The sequence below is a fragment of the Salmo salar genome, unplaced genomic scaffold (assembly GCF_965601325.2).
Source record: "Salmo salar unplaced genomic scaffold, fSalSal1 ptg000357l, whole genome shotgun sequence".
NCBI classification, from domain to species: domain Eukaryota; kingdom Metazoa; phylum Chordata; class Actinopteri; order Salmoniformes; family Salmonidae; genus Salmo; species Salmo salar.
This window is the reverse complement of record NW_027675358.1, coordinates 806,675-817,085: the sequence shown is the minus strand read 5'-3', so window position 1 is coordinate 817,085 and position 10,411 is coordinate 806,675. Positions and strand designations below refer to the sequence as shown.

General features: G+C 39.2%; 1 long non-coding RNA gene across 1 annotated transcript; it reads right to left on the bottom strand.

The window, feature by feature from the left end:
- Positions 1-8,705, bottom strand: LOC145875791 (uncharacterized). The gene is made up of 2 exons (XR_014391337.1): positions 3,658-8,705; positions 1-3,470 (listed from the first exon to the last, which is right to left on the bottom strand). It is a non-coding gene; the product is annotated as an uncharacterized LOC145875791 (long non-coding RNA).
- Positions 8,706-10,411: the final 1,706 nt, after the last annotated feature.

Genomic DNA, 10,411 nt, shown 5'->3' with positions numbered 1-10,411 from the left:
TATATTTTCAGCTGTTTATTAATAGAATTAGTCAAGCAGAATAAATGGTAAATGCAATCTTCGTATATACGGGTTCACTGTAACACCTCGCAGGGCAAACAGAGAACTGAAAATGACATCATAAGTTCTTCATTAAATACTCTGACAGAGATAGTTCCCGCTCACTGCTGGCCTGTCAGAGGGAGGATGAGCGTGGTTTAAACTTACTCATCCTATCGTTGGCGTGCAGGCTGGTCCCAGCCTCTAGACGCATCTTTGTTGCCAAGCATAGTTGTCTTCTAGCTTATCTTCATGTGTGTACCCGAGAGTCAGACACCCAAGGACAGTGCCTGTTCTTGTGCCACAGTCATTCTCCCCTCTATCAGTTCCTCACATACACCTGTCCATGAGCGGCCCCACAACCAGGCATTGTGTGTGTGTGTCACGAGTCTACTCAGCCTACACTCCTACTAGCCAGCAACCCTCCAGTTAGTCATGTCTATTATATGTTGCTCAATCTATGTTAATACAATATAAACCTCTTAGTGCATTACAGTCCGTTCATACTTAGGCCTACATCTACTGTAAATGGTAATGCATCACATCTAATAAGTGAAATAAAACCCAACAATCCCCCTTTTCACACCCGAAGAACATTCCACAATACGACATTTCAGATAAATGTAGGATTCCCCCTTTTGACACCCGCTAGGGTGTCACTCACTAAAATACAATACAAACACTTTTATTAATAGGCAATAACAATAACAAAAACCTTCAGTCCTCCAGCTACACCTAACCTGTACTAGGTTGACTACCAGCCACCCAGGAACTTCAAACCTTCACATAAGGAAAGACAAATAGTACACAGGATAAATTCAGAACATATTATTTAAAAAACGTATAAAAAGAAGACCTTTTTGCGACAGTGGCTACACCTAACATGTATGGGACAGACTTTTTGTCCCAGTACTTAAAATCTTCACATCCACCTGCCACTACATTCAATACATATGAGAACATTTTGGATAAGCTTTATTCAACCACTTCCCCAACAGCAAACCAAGGATCATTCCGGTTGCTCGGACAACTTCTGTAAGATATTTTCTCAAGCAAGGGATTATACAGGCAACACAACACAACAATAATAGGAACACAAGCACTAGGGTCAGAAATCCAGTAACCACCATAGATGTGTACTTACCAAAAAAGGTATTCAGCCAATTCCCCTCGTATTCCCCCGCTACACCCTTCATTTCAGCAGATGGCTTGTCAAGTCCCAGTAGAGCTTTGGTAATGCTACCATCAGGGCTAGTGTTATTAGGGATAAAAGTACAGCATTGTTCACCAAACGTTTTATACACCCCCCATTATTAGCCAATATCATATCCAACTCCAATCTATTTTGTCTAGCGGTTCTAGTGGTAGCCTCTAGTTGCTCAGCCATACCTGTCAGTGCAGTGCGAGTATAGTTAACAAATCTCTGTTACACACACATCAGTAAAGAACTCAACCCAGCTTTAGGCGGCTGTATTTTTCCCACAGTACACATACATTCCTTATCAACCTTGCCACCTGTCTTCTAATCTCCTGCCCACTAGCCGTTCCCAGGCCGTTGTTACTCTCCCTAACTTAGGGAGGCTTCTTCTCCTGTTCCGTTCCCAAGGTCGTCTTATCAACTCTGCCCTGCTCATTCTGGTAACAGTGTCTTACTCACACAGTATTGGAATATAGTTTTTAACCCATTATTATAGCTGTATTTCCAATACATTTCAACAGGTTATAAGGTTTCTGAGTGAAATCTTTTAGTCAAACCTTTCATTACATCCACCCGATTGGCTAAATATTTCACAGACATTATAACACATCTATTTTTATTGGATTCAGAAATTTCACACAAAATCAAACTAATTCAGGAAACTCTAAAGATGGTCGCATCTTATCATGGGCTCCTCATAATTGAATGAATCCTCCACCTTGCTCGGCGGTAGGTACTTGTCGTCTCATTGGTCTGAACTTTGACTCGGTCCGTAGCTCACCATCTGCTCCGTTATCCATCTCTCTAGAGTTCTGGTGATTAAACCTCTCGCACATGGGACCAAACAACAACCACACAACCCAAACACACTCATACAGGTGAAAGCAGCCCATAATACAGTTCTTACAACACTTTTCCATTTCCCAAACATGAGCTATATTATCAGAAATGTACGTACAGCAATGAACCTAATCATTCTACCTACACCATCCTCTTTTGCCAGTAACATATCGAGAGTCAGTCTATTTTACCAGGTCATGAGGGGGGTGGTGGATAATTGGTCAGAGAACCTCTTTACTGCATCCCCGTTTTCATTCATGACTCTCTGTTGATTATAAAAAAATGTCATTAATCCAATCCACATTTCTATTTATTGTCAACCACCAAAACAATGTAGTGTTAAAGCCTTCACATATTTGATTCATTGCTTTGTATTTATCTGGAACTTCCCTGAGGATGCCAATAGCATCCATCTAGACAGGGCTACTCCCATCCTGGTCAAAACTCATCCTGTGCCTTCTTTAGCCTCCTATAACTGGCCTCTGATGACTCAATCAGAATTTCACATTGAGCTAGCTAAATAAGGCAGGTCGTAGCTAGTGTTTCTATATGGATATAGAAAAGGTATAACATTTTAGATGTGGCTCAAATCATACCTGCATGCTACAGATTGCTGTTGTCATCCACAGATGGAGTCATAATCTGGATCAGAACATTCTAGTGAAAGCCAGGTCCTAACTGAACACTAAATGCTGGCGCTTGATCAATACAACTCACTTAAAAAAGCAAAGGGGAAAAAAGAACAGGACACAATAAAATTAAAATAGTAAAATGTCAGTAGAAAGTCATTGCCCATCCTATTAAGAGTCTGGTTGGACCAATAAACCCAGGGCGCAAGTTCCTAACCACCCTTTGTGGTCATTTCTGTCGTATGCGTCCTTTGCTGGTACTAGCCCACCCTTCATCAGTTATAGGTGCTGTGAGGTTAAGAATTTTCTATTCATCTTTCAAACCTAATTCAGTCACATTAACGATTACTTTCAGCCATTAAAATCATATGAGTTCTCGGTGCCATTCTTGTATCTATAACACTGGTACTCATCAGGAGTTAAGGTGAACCGAGGTGGGTTGGCTGAGTACTTCAATCTGGCCAACCCCAATTCCTGTACAGTTGTCTTCTTTCCCAGGAAATTGTTTAATGTTTACCTTAAATTCTACATCTTGATCTTCTTTGATTCCTTATTCTGTATGTCACTCATCAGTGTATTATATAGTTTATATTTTCATTCTTATAAATGACAACGGTGTCATATGATTAGTACCGGAAGGTGGTGGATCTGAATGTATCAGAAAGATTAGACTATGATGCAGCTCAGAGTCTCTACTCTTCCCAAAAACCGCTAACCCTCTCCTGCCCTTAGTCTCTCTGCTAGGTACCACCCCATACTCACACCTACATTACATTTTAGTCATTTAGCAGACGCTCTTATCCAGAGCGACTTACAGTAGTGAATGCATACATTTCATACATGGCCCCCCGTGGGAATCAAACCCACAACCCTGGCATTGCAAACACCATGCTCTACCAACTGAGCTACAGTTGGCTCTACCAACTGAGCTACCAACTGAGCTACAGCTACCTCTAGGAGCACACACAGTGATGAACGGTCGGGATAGGAAATCTTCGTTAAGGAGGTAACCCCCGGACCCTGTTGGTACTCGGTTCTTCTCCTAACTCTGTGTGTGGTCAGCAGTGCTCATATGTGTACATACCTTCTTGCAGTGGGTAACGTGGACCCAAGTGACTCTCTCAGCTTTTCTAATGGCAAAGGCAGTGGTTTAACAGCACCTGGTATGGGCCTTCCCAACAGGGCTGCTTCCAGTCTTTTCTCCTCAGGGACTGGATCCACACCCAGTCTCCTGGTTGAATTGAGTGAATCACCTTCTCCTGTAATTCACCTGTTGAACACAAAATCTTGGACATACGGGTTTGGTTAACAAACAGTCTTCTCATGTGTCTGTTAGTATTACTTCAACGTCTATGTCTACCTGTTCTGGTATCTCTAACTCTGGCATTCTATAGGCTCTACCTGATTAGCTAAAATGTCATCCATCATTTAAAGAGATCCCAGTAAACCAACTCTAGGGATAATATCTTGACCTCATTTTTTAGTTACCATAATCATGTCCACCAAGTAAGTTGGGAACGCTTCTACCCATTTGCTATACTTATCTATTATTGTTAAACACCCCTTCTTCCCCTCAAATCTAAAATGAAATGTATGCATTCACTACTGCAAGTCGCTCTGGATAAGAGCGTCTGCTAAATGACTAAAATGTAAATGTAAATGTCAATCGGAATAGTTCACTAAGTCCATTTCCAAATGTTGGAATGGATATTCTACAAAAAATGTTTTTGTTTAAGTAATTATCCTTGTTTATCCTAACCTGTTCTATCACCTGCTCTACCATACTCCCCCTATTTATACATGGCTCAAGCCATGTATCAATATTGCTGCATATCTAAACAAATTATCCTTATGTCAGCCCTTCTCTTGTAGGATTGCCCCCTTTCATTTTCCACATGTCCAATTCTCCCTGGGGCATTCACCCTTAGCTACCCTGTAACAATTCTCTGTCAAGTGTCTTATTTAAGATTTATCTGTGCTGCTTTGTATGGTTTTAAATGCCTATGTGCTTGTCTGTGTAAACAGTCATATCTCTTCTTAGCGAATTTACCAAACATAAACTTAAAATCAAAACTAAAATACATGCCAAATGGAGCCGATAGTCTCTCCATGAATTAATATCCTAACTAAGCGACCCAAACTAAATTCTCTTCCTATCTTCTATTCTTATTATGTATTTACTGTCTGTCCCAGTATTATTTCTGTCCTCACCTGTTTATAATTTAACTTTGCTGGTCCGTTGGCTTAGAATATATCCTAATACTTGACATAAGTCTACCATTATTAAACTTATTCAACAACAAAATATAATAATACTATTATATTAATTCCACAGCCTTGTTGTGTTAAATCTCTTCCACTGAATTCAACCACAGCTGACTTCCTAAGGGAAAATAAACGTATCTAGATAATGTAAAAAGTACCCCTAATTATCAAACGATATTCACATAACATAATCAGATCAAAATTATTAATCTAAACTACTCCACAAAGAAAAATTATTGTACCCTTATCGTCATTCTGTCTTCTCATTGGTTCAAATTGTCAATTGTGTCTAAGAACTTTAACTCCATCATAATTATCAGTTCTACAAATTTCCTTAAAGTCAGTATCACAAATGACCTTAAATTCACCATCCAAATGGCTTTTCAATGTGGCTGATCAGACCACACAGGGAAGCCACTAGAGGGGTCAAAAGTCATACCACCCTTTCAGAACCGTGTTTCTTACTACATTAGACAAATGAAAGCTAAGAACTTTATCTACATTTTGTATCCCAGGTTCCCAGGACATTCCCTATCAAAAGAATTTCACGTGTTTAATTAAAACTCAGAAAATAAAACTTAAACGATTCCATGGGTGTATAACTTCTAAGATTCCATGTGTGTATACCCCTTTAAGATATCCTGTCCCTAGGAATTTGAAACGCTCCTTTTTCCAGAAAATACAACCACTTGGTCAGCATTTCATCCTACTACACCGATTCAAAAACCCAAACGTTGACTACAATAAAACCTAATGATACTTATAATTCCATTGTACTCCCCCCAATCATTAGTTTTAAACTTAATTGAACATGCGCTACCCTTGGATACAATATTTTACTTCAATCTATGAAACCCCATATTTTAACGTACTACTTGACTAATTTAACCCAAGATTGCTTAAAACCTTAAAGCCCCTTCAGTTTGTCTGCAAACCGGCCCATTCTGTTTGCTAGGAATACCCTGCCATTATACACAACTGTGTTTAATGTGCACCGTCCCTGTAAAAATAAAATTAACTCCACCTTTAATTCACTTTAATGACTTGATATTTTTCCATGCAATGTTCAATTCACCGGTGTTACTAAACAATCAATACCACGACTCAATAACCAGAATTTATCACAAAACTTTTACGATTCCATTATTCAGACCAGAATCGCTTCCAGCCACATACTCATAGGAATAAAATATTACCTATTTTCAAACAGCGTTCTGCCTTTCCTCTATCGCAAGATTAATACCAATGTTACAACTGTATCTCTCGTTTGGCTTCACACTTATGAAATGTCTATGACCTTAAATGTAACATGTAAATCGCCAAATTTATAAAATACTGAGTACAACTTAATACTACTCCCTTCAAACCTATCCGCTCATTATAATTCATTAGATTTCGGTAACTGTCGCTTCAATTTAAACTAAACAAGCCATCAAAATGTTTGGTTTATACCTTAACAACCACTAACAACCGTACCTTTCCAGGCAAAACACACCAACAGTTGAATAACAATCAGCACCTACATTTTTTATCCACTGATGCATAGGCTGAGAAGCGAACCCGAGTCTCCCGCATGGCAGGCGAGACTTCTACCACAGAACCACCAACGCGCTATTGAACTGATGGACACTCCTCGCAAATAACCGTATTTATCAATGTCTGTAGTCGTACAATAAGGCACGTACTATCGATACAATTTCCAGAATATTGCCCTAATGTAAACGTCTAAGCCTTTCCCATGCGACCGTTGACTCTGCCTCTCTCTCCTTCTACACTTGCCTTCTTCTGCGGGCTCCAGACAGCCACACCCTGGCTATGTCTAACCCTCGACATGCTGTTTCCCTGTCTTGTCCCCACATACCTTATGCATCTTTCTTACCATTAGTACCAACTTTTCCACATCCAAACTTCCATCAAATTCATACTTCCTTCTCCACATTGGACCGAAATAAATATTTATTTTATAACATTTAACTCCATGTATCGCTCATCTCCCGTTAATTCCTGCACCTCCTTTAAGGTGTTTGTTTGTTAAATTACTATCGTAGTTATTCTGCTCCTTTTCCCACTCTAGAATTTTTAGAAGGAGTATTCGTATGAATCTTAAATTATATTTTATTCTATGTGTTTTTTTTAAAACTATGATTCAATTACAATCTGTGTGTACTTGCTATTGATCTCTATGTGTGTGCTGTATTTTCCTTTGTCCATGTCCTATTGGTAATTTCCTCTAGGATCCCAGAATAATTTCTTTCATGACTTTTGATAGATCCATTAGGTCTCACATGTATATGGCTTTTGACCCTCTTATCCATCTCACACGCAATTATCCTCTTACCCCTGTGGAAACTTCCCAATGTGTCTATGTGTTGCAATATCTCCTTTATTCTACACCTAATTTGGACATATAATTTTATCTTCAAACTTCTATTATGCTATCCTTCCCTTGCCTTTAAGTTCCTAATTTATTAGCCCCCTTTTATCTCACCTACAACCTCACCTCCTTTCCTAAGAATTACTCCGCCGAACCCTTAATGTTACGGATCTTGCCGGTCACCCAGTATTCTATATAAAATTTCCCGATCCTTGCCGGGGTAATTCCTCGAACCTAATCGTACCCTACGTTACGAATCTTGCCGATACCAATTACTAAACCAATTATTCCCTATATCTTCGAACCTAATCGTACCCTCGAAGTTACGAATCTTGCCGAAAGATTTCAGTATTCTCCCTGAACCTAACCGCACCTTTGTTTTCACAAATCTTTCCAGTGGACCAATACTCTATGGTACCATGGTACTAACAACACATTCACCACAGGTTTGCATGTCACATTTACATTTAAGTCATTTAGCAGACGCTCTTATCCAGAGCGACTTACAAATTGGAATTGGAACTCACAATTATGACTCTATAATATTTCTTATCTACTCATAATAATTCATAATTTGGTTCACTTACATCGAACAGGTGCTTCACAAAATGAATTTGGTTAAAGCCAATATGCAGATCTTTAGTTATTATAACAATAGGTGTCTGCTTACCTGTTTTTAGTTGTCCGGACTCTTTGTGAAGCACACCGTTCCACGATAGCGATGTCCAATTGGCTGATCAATACTCAGCGAAGTCCCTTTACCAGATCACGTCGGGGTCACCATGTTAGGTCGCGTCAATTCGAATCTGGTATCAGAACAAAATAGTCAGCACATGGTAACTTCTGATTTCTTTGTACTTTAATTAATGCAAACACTTGAAGGGTAAATAGGTGGTTCGTATATACGGGCTCCCTGTAACACCTCGCAGGGCAAAACAGAGAACTGAGTTTCACATCCTTTGCTTTTCATTAAATACTCTGACAGAGATAGTTCCCGCTCACTGCTGGCCTGTCAGAGGGAGGATGAGCGTGGTTTAAACTTACTCATCCTATCGTTGGCGTGCAGGTTGGTCCCAACCTCGAGACGCCTCCTGTTGCCGGGCGTAGTTATTATCTTTGGCAGTCGATTTATCTTGTGACTGCACAATGCACAGTTCTCTAAAACCCCGACACCCCTCCGCATATACATTTCACCCATATCCTGCCCTTATCTTTTAACAAGCTCTTCCATATCCCTGATTTACAGCATCTGCATTCTTTCCATATGACTCAACATCCCATGAGCCCCTTCCTCTCACACAGCAGTATGCTCTTATCATATAGAGTATAAACTTAATATTATAGCATAGCTTCTTTGTTATATTATTTAGGTTATGCAAACAAATAGTTGGTCAAACCCTAACACTCACAAGGGGGCATAACGTTACATGTACAATACTATCCCATTTTGGAAACGTTACATGGACAATACTATCCCATTTTGGAAACGTTACATGTACAATACTATCCCATTTTGGAAACGTTACATGGACAATACTATCCCATTTTGGAGACGTTACATGGACAATACTATCCAATTTTGGAAACGTTACATGTACAATACTATCCCATTTTGGAAACGTTACATGGACAATACTATCCCATTTTGGAGACGTTACATGGACAATACTATCCAATTTTGGAAACGATACATGTACAATACTATCCCATTTTGGAAACGTTACATGTACAATACTATCCCATTTTGGTAACGTTACATGTACAATACTATCCCATTTTGGAAACGTTACATGGACAATACTATCCCATTTTGGAAACGTTACATGTACAATACTATCCCATTTTGGAAACGTTACATGTCCGCCCCCTTGTGGAGGGAAATTAATATCTTAGATGGTAGCTGTAGATGGGTTTCGAATGCATAATGGTATTAATACAGTGTCTAGACTACCTCTTTTGTATAAATGCCCTTCAGAATCCAAACACAGTATTGCCACGCAGCAAAATGTTGCGTATAATCTTTCAAGTCAGCCTGATAAAATATTGAACAATTTGTGTACAAAGATATCTTGAAATGTGATATTAGGGCTGTATGGCAGTACTGTTACTGTATGGCAGTACTGTATTGGCTAGTGCTTTCTCCAATATGTTCTTCTATTTTACATGCAATTGTATGTCGATGCCATTTATCTTTCAATATTTATTTAATATATATATGTTTTAATGCTTGTAAGACTATTCTTTGACACATTTTCTCTTCCTTTGAAATTCTTATAGGACAGAACATGGACACAATGCAATTGGGATCAAGAAGAAGGTACAGATATGTTGTAGGACAGCTGCATTGAAGTGTACATTTAACCTACATAGCAGTCAATACAAACTGACATCTATTAGCATACAAATGTGTGCAAATGATCTTCTCAGAAATGAATCAAGTCCATGGAATGGATATAGACAAAAATATAATTCAAGGACTATCAGAGGTAGAGAGGCGAGGCAGGGGTGAGGACATCATCCTGCTATTTTGACAGTCCCTGAAGGACAATACAGAAGAGGGATTTGCTCTTATTCCTTCCCTTTCTCTAATGAATTTTCTAGTAAAATTAGCAAGTGTAGTAAGATCATTGCTTTACTTTACTAGGACTGGAGACCACAGCAGTGATTCTGCTCTTGCCCTACCTCTTCAATGAGGACCCGAGTGGCCTTTATGTCCGTGACAAGGTATGCCTATGCACCAATCATCTGTTTCTTCATAAACATAGGTGTGCATGCTTATATAAAACTACAGCTGAACATTTGTTATGTGCTTTGTTAATTGTTTGTGTATTAATCTTTTCTTACTTTTGTTGACACAGATTTCACCGCTCTTCACTCCTTTACTGCACATCGGTGGAAATCCATTTCACCATGAGAGTGAAATCCCGCTGGCCTTTGATGGGGAGAACATCCAGGCCCTCGAGGACGTCCCCATGGGACTTGGGGCTCTGCTACGGCTGGATTTTTTATTTTCCCTTCAATTTCCCAAAAATTTCAGAAAAACACTTATGTTCTTTAGTTAATGTG